This window comes from Meriones unguiculatus, chromosome 10, assembly GCF_030254825.1.
Source record: "Meriones unguiculatus strain TT.TT164.6M chromosome 10, Bangor_MerUng_6.1, whole genome shotgun sequence".
Lineage (NCBI taxonomy): Eukaryota > Metazoa > Chordata > Mammalia > Rodentia > Muridae > Meriones > Meriones unguiculatus.
Window position 1 is genome coordinate 2,093,871 of NC_083358.1, and position 18,438 is coordinate 2,112,308.

Consider the following 18,438-nt stretch of genomic DNA (forward strand, 5'->3'; position numbering starts at 1 on the left):
GAGGTCACTGTTGCTGTGAGAAGCAGCTCGGGGAGGAGAGGGTTTATCTGGCTCACACTTACACATCTGTAGCGCCTCACTGAGCAAAGTCAGGACAGAATCTCACTCAGGGCAGGAACGGGAGGCAGGAGCTGATCCTCCACCCAGAGTGGCCTGAGCGCTCTCCCGCAAAGCACTAGCTAAGCAAATGCTCTACAGCTCGCCTATTGCCCAGTCTTATGGAAACATCCTCTCTGTTGGGGCTCCTTCCTCTCTGATGAATAGTCTGTGTCAAGCTGACATAAAATTAGCCAGTACAACTTGACACACTACTTTTAAAGACACAATGTTTCCTTCTCTCTTTTTTTTTTCTGGTTCATCCCCAAGATATCAGATTAATAAATATTGCAAATATAAGACATATTACAATCTTAAAAGTCCCACAGTTTTTAACCAAATCAAACCGAAAAGTTCAGTATTTGTAAAAATCCAAAGCCTCTTTTAAAATTCAAAATCTTTTAAAATTCAAAGTCTCTCAACTTTGGGCTCCTATGAAATGAAAAACAAATTAAGTACTTTCTCACTTCAAGAGGGAAGAACCAGGGCACAGTTGCAATCTGAACAAAATGAACTCAAGTTCCAACAGCCAGGACAAGGACTCGTGTAGTGAAAGAACAGGAGGCAGGAGCTGTCGCAGAGGCTGTGGAGGAGTGGAGCTCACTGGCATGCTCCCCATGGCTGGCTTAACCTGCTTCCTTACAGAACCCAGGACCACCAGCTCAGTAGGACCTCGCCACCAATGCCTGGGTCCCTGTACCCATCACTAGCTTAGAAAAGGGCTCGTCTATAGCCCGGCTCAATGGAGGAATTTTCTCAGCTGGATTTCCTCCTCATAGATGACTCTAGCTACTTCAGCTGTCAAACTGACATAAAAACAACACAGCAGCCTATCTGAACTGCCGTGTGTGTGTGTGTGTGTGTGTGTGTACGCGTGTGTTTGGAGGCCAGAGGTCAACCTTGATTTGCTGGTCCTTAGGAACCCTCCACTTGTTTGTTGAGGCAGGCTCCCTCAGAGGCTCAGATTTGCCTTAGGCTAAGCTGGTGACCCGCAGGGACCTGCCTGCCTCTGCTTCTACCTGTCTCTGCTTCTCCAGTGCTGGGACTACAAGCACACACCAGCATACTGGCTTTTTATGTAAGTGCCGGAAACCGAGCTCAAGTCCTCAAAGTTGTGGCTCAAACGCTTCACTGACAGACAGGGCCATCGCCCAGCCCCTGGGCTGCCTCTTCAGAGCCAAGACGAGATGTGGACACCAGGTAGAGTCCGGGTCAGGGAGGAGCAGGTCCTGCCATCTCTTTCCATCATCTGAGACTCACTACCTGGAAGCCGGGAGGATGATGTAACCACAGGCCTAGCCGGACGCTAGCAGCTTCAGTGTGTGGGCGGGACCACCACGTCACCAGGCCGGGAGTCCCGCTGTGACAACATTGAGCTTTTGAGCTGACATGGCACCCAGCAGCTCCGTCCTGGCTCCAGCATGACGGCCTCTCCGGGAAGCGTGTGCAGAGCCGGTGACAGGGCAGTCACCTGCAGGGGACTTGGTGGTTGATTCTCTGATGACTCATTTCTGACCTGGTTTCCACACGGTGACTCAAAACGGACCACTTTCATTAAAAATAACCTTCGCTGGGTGCTAACGGCTTTCTGCTTTCCGTGCTTCGCCGCACGGTGCGACTTCTGTCTGGGAAGCCGGCGGCTGCAGACAGGGCTTCGGTGCACCAGAATCCCCAGAATCCTCCCTCGAGCCAGCCTGGGCCAGGCTCCATGCTGCTGTGTGTGGGAGGGTCCTGACTCGGATGCTGGTACGGGGCTCACAGAGACTCCCCTCTCCACACTTGAGATGCAGAGAACGGGGGCTTCCTCCAGACATGGGCGAGAGAGGAAGAATCAGAGGCGGGGGCGGGGGAACCCCAGCCGCCAGGGGGCCACACAAAACCTCCTGCTCTCTGTACCCCACCTTTCTGGTTTGGAGAACCAAAGCTTCGGGCATCCTCAATGTCTTTACTTGAGGGAAAAACCACAAACAAACCGAAAAATGCTTCCGTGAGCATTCTCCAAGGTACAAGGCCTTGTAGAGGCAGCCGTTATACATTTTGTTCATTCTCATGTTTGCATGCATACGTGTGTGAATGTTCATGTGTGTGAGGGCACGTGTGTGCATGCACGTGGGGATGCAGTTCCTCGGTGCTGTCCACAGAGTTTGACGTAGAAGCTCTCACTGGGCTGGAACTTACTAAGTAGCCAGGCTGGCTCTAGCTGAGTCCCTGGGATCTGTCTGTTCCTCCCCAGTCTGAAGCTCATAAGCGCAGCACCACAACCAGCTTTTAAGCCTGGGTTCTGGGGAGCAAACTCGGGTCCTTCTCGCACAGCAAGCACTATACAGACCGAGCCATCTCCTTAGCAACTTTGTCTGCAATCTAATTTAATTTGATATTTTTTGACACAATGTTTCACTAGGTCGCCCCACGCTGGTCTCAAACTTTGACCAATCTTCCTGCCCCTCGCAGTCCAGATTTCAGGTGTGAGTTGCCTTGCCTGATTAAACGTTGGGTTCTAAAAGAAAAAAAAAGGGGGGGGGTATTAGAGACATTGGAGTGAGCCTGGTGCACATCTGTAAGCCTAGCACTATGTGGGGTGCTGGGGAGAGGCAGGCAGATCTCTGAGTTCGAGGCCAGCCTGGTCATACATCCAGTAAAGGACAGCCAAGGCTACACAGAGAAACCCTGTCTTGAAAAAAACAAAAAAGAAACAAAACTTCAAAAAACAAAAAGCCATGTCAGAGTGGGGGAGGAGAGCCATGGAGGATGGAGGCGGGAAAATGATGTCTCCTGGCAGCTGAAGGGGAAGACAGCTCGTGTCAGCCTCTGGCCTCCACACACGGGCCAGGACATGCACTCCTTCTCACATACACTCACACAGGTCAACGTGCACACACGTCGTCAACATGCACACACGTCCACATGCTCAAAAAGAAAGATGCAGCTGAGCATGACATGGATGAAAGTCGTAGGTGACTGACCCTGACACATACGTAGTTTCAGGGGACCCCACTCTTGGTCTCAGGGGCAGCAGAGAAGACCTCACTATTCCTTTTCAGGTTTGTAACCGGATGTCCGGGAGGCATCGTTCTGGGCGTCTGCCTAGGACGGCCCTTCCCTGCCAGGCGTACTGCCCCACCTGATGGGAGCTCCAGCCCTGCCTCGTGCCTCAGGCCGGGGGCCAGGTCCTCTTCCCAGGACTGACTCAGGGTGGGCCTGCTGCACGGCCGGGCCTCAGGAAGGACCTCTGCCAGCCTCTGCAGCCAGGCCGGCTCTGTATCCCGTCTCCCGGGCTGCTCACGCCCAGGGCAGCGGCGCCTCGCCCTCTCTGGGGCGGCGCTGGTCCCCCTGGGAGACCCGGCCCCGGGGAAGGCCAGGGTCACCACCACCACAGCGACACTTTAGTGGCTCTGGAAACGTGGAGCTTACCTGGCATGCTTCCCCCGTGCCCTCGGCAGTGTGTTGCATCCTGGAGTCACTGTTTTGGGGGCTGCATGCCGGCCTCCGAGTCCCCGGATCTGGCTGCACGGCTCAGCCCCTCCCTACCACCCATCGAGAGGAGAAGCATCCCAGCAGGTTACTGCTGGAGGCCTTTGCCCTCAGTTTCTGAGCTGGGGTTTTGCTCACTAATGGGAGGCAATGTGGGTATTGACCAGCAGGAGCCAGGGGTCCAGGGTTCAAATCCAGACTCCGATTCTGTGTGGAGCGTGACCTCGGGAGGGAAGTGTGGCGTGTCTGCATTCCGTGTTTTCTCACCTACAAGGTGGGGGAGGGTGATGGTCTCCAGCTCAGGCTGAAAACATGGCTCAGCCAGCAAGGGCTGCCGGGCCTGAGCCCCCGACTTCTCCCCCAGGGACCAGCAGGAGAGGATGGATCTTGCAAGCTGTCCTCAACATGCGTGTCCTCAGCATGCGTGCACTGGCACCCCCCCATGCGCGCACACACACCCTACACAGACGGCGAGTGCATCCGCTCACGTACCGCCGCCAGTGCACACAGATTTAAACCTTGAAGCGAGATGTAGCAGCCACTCCCGTGGCCGAGACAGAGGCCCCGCAGAAACACTGAAGAGAGGGATGTTTCGGCTCCTGGTTTGGAGGCGTTTCAGTCCCTGTGTCTCAATGACCCCTGGCCAGAGAGCCCCAGATCTGCCCACCTCCTCCGTGTTGCTACAAATGCACACTGCCACCCCTGCCCTTTACAGGTGGGTCCTGGTGATCAAACTCCTGAAATGCGCCCAGCAACAGGTGGAGCTTCTCCCAGTGAGCGCCAGCTGACTGTCAGCAGTGAGGTGCAAGACACACACCAGCAGCGCCCCTGACGCAAAGAAGCACAAGTGGGGCTTCCAGTTCCTTCTCTTCCCTGCTTTGCTCTTTATGGCTCTCCCTCCCTTTTTTCTTTTCTCTCTTTAATCAATACTTGGCAAGACGATTCATTTCCCGGGTCCTCTCTTTTCCTTCTTAGGAAGCCTGTGCCCTCTGAGAGCCGACACTGTGCGCTTCTGTGTGGCACAGCTGAGAGTGTTTTGAGAAGTGTGGAGGTTTTGGGGTGTGAACCGCAGCAGAGACAGGCATGGCAGGTGAAGGATGGGCCCCAGCCAATCCCGGTGCTGACAGGAGGAAGAGCTGGCCCTCCTGCCCTTCTCTCTCTTCAGGTGTGTCCACAGGCCTGCTCCATGTGCTCTGACTGCCGCAGGCCATGGTGTTCACGGCTGTGCGAGTGTGAGCAGCAGAGTGGAGCACAGACTCCGTGCAAGCCACTGCTCTTCGGTGGGGAGCCAGAGGCATTGGGGAGAGGAACCCAGCCCGCCATGGTGTTATATAGCGCAAATAAAGGCTGAGGCATGGTGCCAGTATCTGGGGGCACCTCCAGCTCCTGACCTCACCCAGAAAGCCATTGACTCCGACACCCAGGAAGTGGAGGAGGCAGGACCTGAGGCCCGGGACTCGCCAGGGTAGCCGGGCGCCAGCCTGCAGGGACCGGGCTGCTTGTTTCTGAAGATCTGGATATATACAGACTTTGAGACAGCTGATGCCTGAAATGTCACTCCTGTGGGGACAACTGCAGAGGGACAGCTGTCCCCTGGCCATCTTTGGAATGTCGGGAATGCTGGCCTGAGAAGGAGGTTGAGTTCTCTCCCCCATGCTGCCACTCTGCTAAGCCCCTGTAAACTTCTGCAAGCTGTCTGCCTGCCCACCCGACCATGCCATTCTACACCACATGGGTGAGCAGGACTTGAACTCAGGGTCCTTGATCAGAGGCCATAGTCCCTCTCCGTGCCTCTATTCTGCAGGTTTAGTGTGAGGACAAAAGAGGAGACAGAGGCGGCACTAGCAAGGACGGCAGGAGGGACCACGGTGTGGGCAGAGCTCACAGTGGCCTGTTGGTGTCCTTGGTCTTCGTCTGACTCAGCTGTGATTGGGAAACCATAGGAAAGGTGGACACACACACACGCACACAGCGTCTCACAAAGCCAAGGCTGGCCTCAAATGTGTGTGCTTTGTCTGGTCTAGATGGCACTAGAGATTAAACCCAGGTTTCATGTGTGTTACACGAGAACTCCCTCAGTTGTGCTGGTTTCCAGGCTATGTTTTTTCTGGGACCGGCTTGCACACATACCCTGGGAGTCAGACCTGCTTAGAGATGTCCCCCAGACTGCCTGAGACTGTCGGGTGACAAGGGACAATGGCATGGGTTTTGTGAGGCTGAGTTAACCCACGGTGTTGTGTCAGTGGCCAGGGCAGCTCTTACACAGGAACGCCGTTAGCTGGAGCTGGCTTACAGTCCAGAGGTTCAGTCTGCTATTGTCAAGGTGGGAAGCCTGGCAGTGAGTCCTGCATCTGGATCACAGCCTGGCCTGAGCATTTGAAGCCTTAAAGCCCACCCCCAGTGACACCCTTCCTCCAGCAAAGGCCACGCCCACTCCAGCAAAGGCCACACCCACTCCAGCAAGGCCACCCTCCTGCAGCGCCACTCCCTATGAGCCATTTTTATTCAAACCACCACACAGCGGAATTAGGGCAGATTTGGGGGTCTTCCGGGCTGTATTTGCGTGCTGCCACGCCCACGTTTTTATGTGGGTTCTAGGAATAAACTCACTCTCCCAACGCAAGCACTTACCGACTGAGCCACCTTCCCAGCCCCACTTTGCTCATTCTTGTTTGTTTGTGTTTTTGTTTTAAATACTGCACTCTTCGGGTGTTCTTTCTTAGGGGTCGTGTTTAGGGTGTCTTAGTCTTGGATCCGAGGGCCTCAAGTCAGACTTTGTCACTGTAGCACGTTGCCTGAAGGGACGAAGGATCTGTTCTCCTTCGCAGATTCAAAGAATTGACCCCACGCGGGGAGGACAGCAGCTCATTGTGGCCACCAGGAAGCAGAGGGAGCGGAGGGAACACTGTGAACCGGCTTCCCTCCCCCCTCCATCCTCTCAGGCCCTCGGCTGTGAGGTGGGGCTGTGCGGTGGGGCTGTCCTCATTCAGCGGGGTCCCCACTCACTCACTCCTCTCTGGGTGTCTCTACCTGACTTCCCGCAGGCACTGCCCCCGGAGCTGGGCTGTCAGAACCCAGGCCGATGCCCCTCCTGAGCCTGCCTGTCAGCTCGCTCCGCAGCGAGGCCTCCCCAAGCCTTGTCAGCTCAAGCCCCCGGCTGTGCTTCCACAGGCCTCTGTGAGTACAGGCTCCCTTTCCCTCTAAGCCGAACACGGTTAGCTACCACGTCTGCGGGAGCCCCACTCACGCCCCAGGGTTTATTTCCTGCTGTGGCTGAAGGGAAGCTGAGCAGCTTAAACAACAGCTCTGGCCTGTCTCTGGCCTGGAGACTGAAAGTGCAAGATCCCGGTGAGGAAAGGGCTGGCTGCTTCTGAGGCCTACGAGGAGGTGGCGGCTGAGGGGAAGAGCGTGTGCAAAGGCCCTGTGGTAGAGACAAATGCTGTACCCTGGAGCCTGCTGACTCATCCCCAGAGATATTCAAGTCAAGCCCACCTCACCCTGACAACGAGACACCCCTAAACTTCAGCTCGGGCTGGCACACTGCCTCCTGCCCTGGCCTTCATGGAGCCTCCAGGCTCATCTGCCTGCCGTGGTCGTAATGCTCAACTCTGGGACTTTGGGTGGAGAGTGGAGTCTGTCAGCCCTGCAGCCATGATTGCCTCCTTGACTTCCATGCCCTTTGCTGTTGGAAAAATCAGAGACCCCTCCCTCCAGCCCTGCCCCGCACAGATAGCTGCCACCCCAGCACAGAGCTGTCCCCTCCCCCAGCACAGAGCTGTCCCCTCCCCCAGCACAGAGCTGTCCCCCAACCCCACGGAAGTGGAGATGGAAGGAGGAGGCCCAGCTCTTGCTGAAGCAGAAAAGCAGGCTCCTCTAAACACAAGCCCACTCTCGGGTCCCGGCACTGGGCTGGTGTGACTACACCTAGCCCCGAGTAGCTCTCTGTCCCAAGATGGTTCAGAACTTTTCATCTACAGTCACTCCTGGTTGTGGTAGAGGCCTAGGGCACAGAACTCATCGCGGTCAGCATTTCTCAGGGCGGTTGGGAAGTGTCCAATGCGTTCACGTGCGTCCCTGCAATCATCAAAGAACCTTTTCATTTTGCAAAACTGAGAAACCGTACCCATGACACCTCCCCCGCCCCTCGAGCCCAGGAAACCACCTTTCAACTCTCCGTCTCTGACGGTTTCTGGTCCCTTGTGTAAGCAGCACCGCTCTGTTCTCACCCTGCAGGTCTGGCCTGTTCACGGGCCATGTCTTCAGCGTCCACCTGTGTGGTAGCAGGGGTCACACGTCTTTCCTTCCGAGGACTGAGCAAGACGCTATCCGGCGTCCCCCTGTGTTTTGTTTACACATTCCTCAAAGGTGGACACTGACTTGCCCCCACATTTCCGCTAGTCAACCAATGCTTCTTTGAAAGAAGCCAGAACCCTGAATTTTATTCCATGTGAATCATATTTAAATGCATTTAAAGTATTTATTTATATTTTACTTGCTTGGATGTTTCGCCTGCATCTGTGCACGTGACCACATGTGTTCCAAGCTCATGGAGGCCAGAAGACGGTGTTAGATCTCCTGCATCCAGAGTTAGGGGCGGCTGAGGGCTGCCATGTGGATGCTGGGTACAGCCCTCATGCTCTGGAAGAGCAGCCGGGGCTCTTACCCACTCAGCATCTCTCCTGCCCCTTACACAAATTCTTTCCTCTTCTTTGACTTTCTTGATGCTTAGATTTGTCACCAACAAAAGAACCCTGGAGGGCTGAGGCCATTCCTCCTGGGCTCGCTGTGTTAGCTCGTCTTTAAGGCCTGCTTCAGGTATGTCCAGGCATGGTGCTTGCAGAGGTTTTTCCTGAGGACTGTCTGTTTCTTCTCCAGCTGACTTTTCAAAAAAGACTGACAGTGTTTTCAACCAAAGAAAACATTTTGTTTTCTTTTTCCCAGTGACATTTATATAGTTCAAGGTGGAAAACTGAGGCCTTGCCATTACTAACAGAGCGAGTCAGCCTCTTTCCCGGAGGGGAGCTCCACACAGCCCCTCCGGTATGGCAGGGATGGCCTGTTTCTGCACAGTCCACTCAGCCCTGGGCCGCGTGGCTTCAGACGCCAGAAGTGTCCGTTGTCGACCTATGAGGCTGATTCTGGCATGTCCCGAGTCACCCTCCCTTCCCCCAGAGGTTTGCTGTGCTTTGGAGGGCTGCCTCAGGAGATGGTAAACAAACTGCTCTTGGAACTTTCCAGGAAAGGGGAAGAACAGGACAGGCTGTTTCCAGCAGGAATATGCATCGCAGACACCAACATAAGCACCATATCCTTAAGGATGGGGAGCCCTCGGCTGCTGCCCTCATAAACGGGCCTTCCCCAGAGCGCAGGGCTTCGGAGGCTGCTGGCCTTTCTGCTCTCGTTCTTGGTAGGTGTCGATGGTGGAAATCCCCCCACATCGGGGATGCTGGTTAGCCCTCATGGCTGGGTCTTTTACAGACTCCCTCTGGGGTTTCCAGCTTAGCTAGAGTTTCTGCCCGTCGGGGCTGTCCTCCACTGTGCTGGTGTGTTTTCTGCAGTCCTGTCTGCATCCTGTCTGCCTGGGCAGGTGTGGAAGGAACAAAGCGAAGAGTCCATTCTGTAGCCCGGAGCCCGCTGATTGCAAACACACCAAGCACACGGGACCGGCTAAGGGGACAAGTGGCATGGGAAAGAAGGAGCAGGGCGTGTTCCTGCGGAGCCAGGGGGAACGAGAAGGAGAAGAGACCTGCCCATCTCACGTGTGAGTGAGCCAAGGAGGTCAGGACTCGTGAACAAATGTTTGCTTAAATTTGCATAGTGTGAGTGGTATGCCCCAAAGCAGACCTTTCTCTTCTCAGCTGATTTTTAGAAAGGTTTTAAAATTAGCATATATTAATTTCACACACTAGTTTCATTATATCACAACACTTTCTTGGTTTATTTTTTAAGATTTATTTATTTTTACTGTGCGTGTGTGAGTTTCTGTGCACACGTGAGTGCAGTGCTCCAGGAAGCCAGGAGAGGGCGTCAGGTCTCCTGAAACTGGAGTTTCAGGGGGGAGTGAGCTTTTGTGTGGGCCCTGGGAACTGAACTCTGGTCCTCTGCGAGAGCAGACGCTTACTTGTGGGTCCCCCTCTCTAGCCCCTCATCAGAACGCTCTTGTGCATGTTATGTTATTCTGATCACCCCTATTTCCCTCTCTCATTCCCCTCTGTCCTCACTGAGCCCCCTCCTTCGTCCAACTAGGCTCCTTCTTACCTTCCCATCTTTGTATTCGGTGGGAGGCAAGGTTTCATCAGGGCTGCTTCCAGGGCACGGTCCACTCACCGGAGGCTGTATCGCTAAAGACTGAAGCGGCCATGGGCTGCCCCCAGGTCCTGTGGGCTTCCTGCACCCCACGCCCACACTTACACCCCCTCCCATCTTTTTAGATGAGGCAATGACTCCGGGCTCAGAGAATGAGCATGCCTGCGGGTCTTTCCTTTTCCAGCTGCTGAGCCAGCTGCTTGGCACTAGGACACACGCCTGTGCCTTGTTCTCAGTTCAGGACGAGGATCTTGACAGAGGACAGAAGGTCTGAGGCTTCACCAGCAGGGCAGGAAAACCAAACAAAAACAGGAAGTGGCCTGCTCTGAGATTTTTCCATGAGAAGGCCGAGAAAAGCCTCCTGATAGAAGAAGGGAAGAAAGAAAGAAAGGGATGGCCTCCATCCCCCAGAGGCTATGGAGAGGGAAATGTGCCTTGGTAGGAGATGCAGGGGAAAGCACCCACAGTCCACAGCCTCAGCACGTTGCTTCACCTGCCTGCATCCCAGTTCACGGGGTGGATGTCTAGAGGCAGATGCCGCGGTGCTTAAGCATGAACATAGGTGTGCTACAGCGCAGCAGCAGCAGGAACCACAGCAGGTTCCTCAGGGAAGATTCAGGGTGCCAGCGACTGCAGCCTGGGGAAGCTGAGGGAGGCTGCTCTCTCTCTGTGTGCCTCGCCCTCTCCATCAAGAATGGAGGACTTTTCAGAAAGGCTGATGGCCAAAGGTTTGTGGCCGACTGGGGCAACTCTGGGGGTGGGGAGCCCCACAGGATAGGGGGGAGATAAGGGCAAGTGCCATAGGCCCTAGCTCCCGAGAGGAGGCAGAGCTGTGCTTGGTCTTGAGCTCTCAGTTTAGGAAGACAACCGGAACTTCATGAGAAGAGGGGAGAAGGCCCCAGTAGCTCTCTTGCGGCCTGAGTACCCATGAGTCAGGACAGTGCGCTCCAGACAACCGCCAGAGGCCAAAGGGCAACTTGGCCTTCACCGCAGTTTTGCTCAAAATACACAGTAAGCGGGTGGCAGGAAGTGAGTTGCAGCAACCTCAAGTGATGTGTGAAAGTTTCCAACTAGAAATTCAAAGAACTTGTCTTTGTTTAATGGAAAAGTGAAACAAATTCTTTCTTGTGCTCCTCATCTTTGGTTGTTCCCGGCTGAGGGCTGGGTCCGGGGCAGGAACAAGGTGAACATTCACTCCTTGAAGACTACAGGATCTGGTGTGATGGGAAGTTAGTCAGGCAGGTATGTGGGTTCAGGACAGATGACTGCCTGAGCTAGACTGCACCTACAGTGTGTTATTAATAAAGGTTTATTGGCACAGACTGTGTCTGCTTATGTAGAGTCGATGCTGTTTTCACAGAACAAGGCCAACAATGAGTAGCTAACAAGGCCATGCACCCAAAGTCATCCTTCTGCCAAATTTGCTCCCTGGATCTTTAAAAAACCAAACAAACATGTGACAGCAGTTCTCGAATTCATGGGTCCTTAGTTTTCCCCGTGTAAAGGGCGCCTCTGAAAGTACGGTGTAGCTGTCTACGCGACTCCCGATAAAGAAGTTTGTGACTTTCTGACTGAGGATGCCAGGTCACCCAGTGGCCTCTCTCGCAAGCTTGCAATGGTGTAGACTATTCTGGCTCATCAAGAGAAGCGCTGCAGCAGTAAGGGGGACATCTGCTCGGACTCCCTCGCCCACCCACTGCAACGGCAGTTATGGTAAGTAGAAACCTTGAATCCCAGCCAAGGGGTGTGAGCTGACTCGGCCCTGTCACTTTCCATTTCACTGTGCCGTTTACCCTTCACAACGACTTCAGCAAGTCATGCCAGTTCTCTGGACCTCGGTTCTCCCAGGTGGCTGATGAGATGGCAGAATCTCCTTTTTAAAGATTCACTTTTATCTCATGTATATGAGGTTTTTTTTTTTTTCTTCATGTGTGTGTGCGCTCCACATACAAGCTTGCCTGGTACTTGAGGTGGTTTGGAGAAGATATTGATCCCAAGGAACTGGGCTTGTAGCTGGTGTGGGCCTCTGTGGGTCCTGAGAGTCCAATGTGGGTCTCTGCAAGAGCTGCCAGTGCTCTTAGCTCAGGAGCGGCTTGCTCTGGTTTGTGTCTACCATCTCTAAGAGTCGAGTTGTTTGTTTCCAGACTTGAAGAGCTGTGGTGTTGTGATTTATTTGTTTTCAGGACATTTGGACCTGTTTGGCTGCCCAGGACCTTGCTCTGTGGCAGTTAATTTAGTTAGATCTCCAATGTCTGCCATCTGGGATTTGATTACCGTGTTGGGTGTTTGGCATTTGGGGAGAAAGCTCTGCCATGCCTGTCTCCCCCACTGACCCTGATCATCTGTCCTGATCCATCTAGCTGCCACATGGGGTACTAAGAGAGTGTGCGCATGTGTGATTCCTCCGTTAGAACTCGGAAAGAGAACCAGAGTCTAGGCCGCGGCGACAGAGAACACCCAAGCTCCGTCTTGGACAGACATGGCCTGGAAGGGAAGCTCCAGATTCACGTGGCTTTCGTTTTTAACGTGGCTGTGGGTGTGCGTGTGCAGAGGAGTCAGGGCCCAGTTCTGGTGTCCCCCTCAATCACCCCTCCACCTCAATTTCTGAGATGGTGTCTCCCGCTGCACTCAGCGCTCACAGATGGGAGAGACCAGCTGTCAGCAAACACAGGACCTTCCGCTTGGCCTCTGCCTGCCCAGACTCAGGTGCTGTGCTGCTCTTCCTTCTTCCGTGGGCTCCGGGGACTGGAATCTGGGCCCTCAAGCTTGTCAGCACTTTTACCGACTAAGCCATTTCCTCAGTCCCCACTGCTGGCTGATTCACTGACTAATAACTGCTTTTTAGGAGCGTGCTGAACGTTATCCGGAGGGCACATGGTCTGGTCTCCAGGGCCTTGGATGACAGAGGTGACCTCTGTCCATAATGGCAAGGCTGCGAGAGGAAGCCCAGGGTCCACTTGAAGGCTCTGCTGTCTGTTGGAGCCAGTCTTTCCACAGCCCGGGTTTTGAATGAACTGACCTATTTCCCTCCCTCGGGACTGGGAGATACCTGCTTTCCTTTAGCCAGCTCAGGCAGGGGATGGTGGAGGGGCTGAACACTCAGGGACCTCCACTGTGGCCTCATGGCACAGTGAGCGGGGGTAGGAGAGGCCAGAGCAGGGAGCTGCTCCGTCCAGGCTTGGCGTGCAGCGGTTTCCTGCCTTACTGAGTGGCCGTTGCTCTGTACTGATGATTCATGGTGTTTGGAAAGTGTGGCTCTGCTCTGAACAGGGAAGTGAAAAATAACACAGCCAAGGTCAAGGCAGGACAGGACAGAGCTGTTGGAAGCCACGCAATGTTTGGAAAATACAGAGGGTGCGGGCCGTGCTAAAGTAGGTCTGGTGGTCCCCGGCAGAGGGGGCCCTGTGCTCCCCCCTCGAGGCTTTCCAAGTACTGGTCACCCATGTGTCAGCCACTGCTGGTGTTGGCTGAGCCCGGCAGGAGGAAGCGGAGAGTGATTCAGCGTTTGTTTCCTCTCTGAGTCAGGACAGGCTCCTTTTCTGAGGTTGGAGCCAGGGGGCACTGTGTGGCCTTCTGTGGATTTCTTGAACACTGAGGCTCTGGTCCTAAGGCTGCTGGCCCTCCTGTGACCTTTCCGATGAGTAAGGGGATTAAGCTGAATCCTGCAGCCCTGCCTTCAGCCAGACTCCCCTGACTCGACTGGAGCCCTTCCTGCCGTCACTGAGCAGACAAACCACAGTTTCTGGGCTGTCCAGTACAGGGCTTCCTCATGCAGAGTCAGCTCTGGAGGGGCAGCTGGGTTTGGGGGCCCCTTGTGGTGATGGTGGAATGTAGCTGTCACAGACCCCCTGGCCTTCACTTAGCCCTTAGCCTGGCAATGCGGTACTGGGATAAACACAGATCTCAGATCACTGTGCACTGTGCAGAGCTGAGCTCAGCAGCTGTCACTTCTGTCAGCTAAACCTGCCGGGGAGCATTCAGCGTGTCCAGTGCTGAGAGCCCACGTGTTGGAGACCTGGGGCACTTCTGTGTCCCTGGGCCGTGGTACCTTCCCGTCACTGCCTCAGTGTTGTGTTTTCTCCTAACACGCTCTTGCCACTTCTTCTTCCTTCCACATGTGCACGCATTGCATGGCCAGGGCAGACGGTCAGCTCAGCCTAGCAGCAATCACCCCAAGTTAGTGGGGACGCGTAGAGTAGCCACAGGAAAGAATGGTGTGAGCTGAAGCAGCTGGAGCTTCTGACTGAGACGCCTGAAGCCCCGGGCAGGTCAGGGGCTCCCCTTTCTCTCACCCCAGCTTCCACTGAGGTTGGAGTCCAGTCACCTGTCTTTGGGAAACTTCCTCCCCCTTGGTGGACAATGCACAAGATGGTGGCTTTTGATATCACACGTGGCCTCACTGCCAGGGACTGACTGAGAGTGGCAAGGGTGAGTGGCTTCTCCGTGGCCGCCGTGGTGGTGGCTGTGTCAAACTAGCAACTGCTCACCTTTGGGCGGTGTGGTGCCCAGGTCCCTGCCTAGCATGGACGAACTCGACAGCCACTAACTCAGAGAGCGTGGCTCTTCCTGAGTCCAGCACGAAGGGGTGCCCTTCCTGTCCCTGCTCGGTTTTCCCAAAGCCCAGCAGTGGGGCACAGGCCCCAGCATGGGCTCCTTCTGTCCTCGGAGCCACCATTTCCTGGGAGGGTGTGGTGGCCTGAACAGGTCTCTTTCTGGAGGCTGAGGCTTCATGGAACAGCTGTGCGATCTTTCTGAGCACAGTGCCTTGGAGAGTGGACGTCACAAGCAAACGGAAGAACAAAAGGACAATTCTCAGAAGCACAGCAAAAACGAAACCAAATAAAAACCCCATAAAAAATCCCTCCGGGGAGAGGAAGCACCAGCCTGAGGCCTTGTGTGCTTTGTGCTGGGTCATAACGGGCGGATTTGCCGGGAGGTGGTGCTGATGTGGCAATGTTTGGAGCTGGGAGAGAACGTTCTGGAGAACAATAAAAGGCGGCACCCGTGTGTGTGCATGTGTGTGTGTGTGTGTGTGTTTGCGTGGTGACTGGCGGCCATTGGGGAATGGCCTCGTAGCCAGGGCATGCATGGAGCCTGGGAGAGGCACGGAGCAGGAAGGGCTCAAAGTTTGCATGCGGTGGTGGAGCACCAGCCCCTGTGCCCGGGCCTGCTGGGCACGACTGCTGCCAGAGGAAGTCTGACCTGCGTTTAGTCACCTGAGAGCAGTCTGCAGCACTCTTTGCAGATGAAGTGAACACCCACGGCGCAGTTAGCAGCAACAGGGTGATGTCACTTGGTTTTCTGAGGAGGCTGAGCACCTGGCAGTGCAGTGACAGGCCCCGGCCTCCCTGTTCCCTCCCTGGCCTCTTCACTGAGGGGCGCATTTTGGTTCAGACACTGTTTCAGGGGATGGACTTGCGGATGTGGTGACTTTCACTCTTGTTTCAGGAGGTGACAGCACCCCCGGACGGAGCTTGGCTGTCACCACAGCAGCTGCGTGTGGCCTGTGGCTAGCAGCTCTGCCTACATAGTCACCTGGCATGGGCTTGTGGGAGATTTCGGTTCTGCTCTGTGGCTTTGAGCAGCTGGGACGTCATGATGAGTGTGTGTGTTTAAGCAAGATCTCATGTAGCTCAGGCTGGCCTCACACACACTAAGCAGCCTCCTTGTCTTAGTGCTGATACATGTGTGAGCAGCCGGACCTGGCTTCTGCGTATCGAGTCTTCTGAAAGTTCTGACCCGGGGCCTCACTGGGTCTTAAGAGAGGTGACCAAGGGGAAGCAGAGTCATGGCGTGCGTGTGTGTGTGGGGGGGGTCGTGCACTCCGACTGTTGCCTCATGAGAAGAGGATGAGATGCACAGGCAGGTGGGAGACTCGGCTCAGCGGCTGAGGGCAAGGGAGGCTCCTGCCGAGGACCAGGTTCGGGTCTCAGCCCTGAGCAGGCTGCTCACACCCACCCTCGCCAGCTCTGGGGGGTCTGAAGCATCTTCGGGCACCTGCGCTTCTGTACACAAACACACAGACCCGCAGACAGACACGCACACATGACACATACACACATACAATACACATGCATGTATACCACACACACACATACAATCAATACTTCACAAAAAGGAAGAGCCACGTCTCGGCACGCCTCGTCTCTAGGCACTGTCTGTCAGCAGGTCGTCCATCGCGTGACCAGGTGTGGAAGCACACGGAAAGAGGAACAGGGATGGGCCTGTCTTCCCTCTTTCGACCTCCTCCAAGCCCCTGCTCTGTGAGCTCCTCCTCTGTGCACCCACAACAGGAAGCAGAGGGTGGAAGTAAAGCTGGGCTCTCCTCCGAGCACCACAGGGAGCCTGGGATGAGGTGGAAACTCTGAACCACAGTTGGAGGCTGTGCTGCCCTCTCCCCACAGCCCCGTAACTCACACGCACACACGTGCAGGGCAGAAGACATGCACGCCCGTCACAGTTACCAAGGGGGCATGCTGTCCGGGAGCCAGGCCAGGGCCGGGTGGACCGGGCTGCAGTGGCGGAGCGTGCCGTAAAGACTGTGTCACAACCACCCTTTGGTGTTTGGCAGCATCTGCCTATGGGAACCACGGGCTCGGCTTGGCTCTGTGAGCACCCGCTGTGACCACCTCTCCAGGCCAGGCCTGAAGCTCTAAAGGAATGGCCCTGCTGGAGGTATGATTACTGTGGGAGTCCTGACTGCGCCTCTCCGTCACTGGACCCCAGACACTTCCATCACCCACCTCAGTCATGATGTTGGCTCCTCAGGGCCTTCTTCTGCAGCACTTACCTTAGCTCACTGGTTCTAGATCCCTGGGATCCCAGGGGATCTGTTGACAAAGCAATCCTGGGTTCTGCAGTTCTGGGTCCCCCAGGGACAGGCCTGCCAGTGGGGCTGTGAGCAGCGCGCTTGCTAAGGGTGTGGTTTGCACAGCAGAAACCCTCTTCGCTCCTAGTATGAAGCATCGTGTTCCTGAGGTCTGGTGGCGCTTCTTCATTTAATGTTGGTCTCACAGACACTTCCCTTGTGTTTACTGCATTCGAGCAAACACACACAATTTGGGGACCGTCTGCAGCGCACACAGCTAATGCCCCAAAGCCATCACATGTTCAGTCCTGCTCTGCCGAGGTGACTGCCACTTGAGGGCACCTATTAAGATCTTCCAGGTAGAGAGTTTGCTCTTGGTGACAGTCTCTGCCGTCCTCCTCTAGCTTCGTAGCTGGCCTTCCTAGACAGCCGAAGCACAGCTCCCCAAGCTTTCAAACCCCCTCCTCCCTGTTCCCAGGTTTGACAGAAGCATCGGTCCATTGCAGAACTGAAGAGAGCCCACATCAAGGGAGTTATGTCTTCCGGTCTGCTCCAGCCAATGAGAATTAGGGAAGCTGACTTCCACTCCAGCTGATGAGCACTCAGGGAAGTGATCCTAAGCTGAAAGGCTTTGTTGGGCATGATTCAGCCTTACCGATAGCCATCCCGCTTGCCCAGGCTGCTAAGCGCCTGGTTCCTGTGGGCACAGACAGTGGAGACCTCCCAGAGAGATCCCAGAAGTGGTCTGGGAGGTGTTGCATGGGAAAATGGGTGGTGGTCAGGAAACGCTCCTCATTTGCTACCGTTCAGCCCCGGGAGACGGTCCCCACGCTCTCGCTTCCTTCCAGCTGATCACAGCTGGCTATCTGATGGGAAGTGGCGTGGGCATAAATGATGGTATTTCGTTTTTAAGGTGCTAGCTTTCACAGACGTGGCTTTGCCCAGAAGGGAGAGTGATGAGGAGCCTCCATTTAGAGAATGGAGCGTCACCGTTACTGCTGTGTGGAACTCCACGCAGCCTTGCACACCGCGTCAGAAGGCCCACTGCCCCTCGGCTGTGTGTGCTGCAGTTCAGAAGGTCGCTGGGTCACCTGGGCTGAGCTCCCTCCATTCAGGGAAGGCTTGTGGGATTGCCAGCTTTACCTCAGAGAAAGAAAGGAAAGGCTCAGGGAAGCATGCTCCTTCCTGGTTTCCTGTCTCCCTTCACTCTTTCCTCCTTCCGTCTTCCCTTCCTTTCTCCCTCCTCCTTCCTTCCTCTCTTTTTCATGTGCATGTGTGCATTCATGTGTTAACATGCTTGTAAAGGCCAGAGGACAACTTGGGATGCCTTCTTCCCTCCACCTTGCTTTTTTGATATTTCCATCCCTCACTAGTTTGGAACTCACCAAATAGGCAAGACTGGCTGGCCCGTGAGCCCCAGGGTGGCCAGCTTGCCTCCTCAGCACTGGGGTTACAAGTGTACCACACTCGGCTTTTAAAATGAGGAATCTGGGAGCCAAGCTCAGGTCCTCAAATATGCAAGATGACTTCTCCAGCTGAGCACTCTCCCTGACCCCTGACCTCCCTTGTAATGACTCAATTAACGTGTCGATACCCAGCTATCTGCTGATGCTTCCGGCAGACTTGGTGTTTGTTGAGCTTTTTTTTTTTTTTAAAGTAATTTGATCACAGTACTGATGATGGGACTGGCCCTGGGTTATGTCCTACCCTGGCCTGGAGCTCTCTATGATGACCAAGTTGGCCTCAAACCCATGGGA

At 55.0% G+C, this 18,438-nt stretch overlaps 1 long non-coding RNA gene across 1 annotated transcript in view; it reads left to right on the forward strand.

The window, feature by feature from the left end:
• The first annotated feature begins 11,423 nt into the window (after window positions 1-11,423).
• Window positions 11,424-18,438, forward strand: part of LOC132656775 (uncharacterized) — a 31,741-nt gene continuing 24,726 nt past the window's right edge. The window contains exon 1 of the long non-coding RNA XR_009594473.1: window positions 11,424-11,586. This is a non-coding gene — a long non-coding RNA (uncharacterized LOC132656775). The remainder of the gene's footprint in view (window positions 11,587-18,438) is intronic.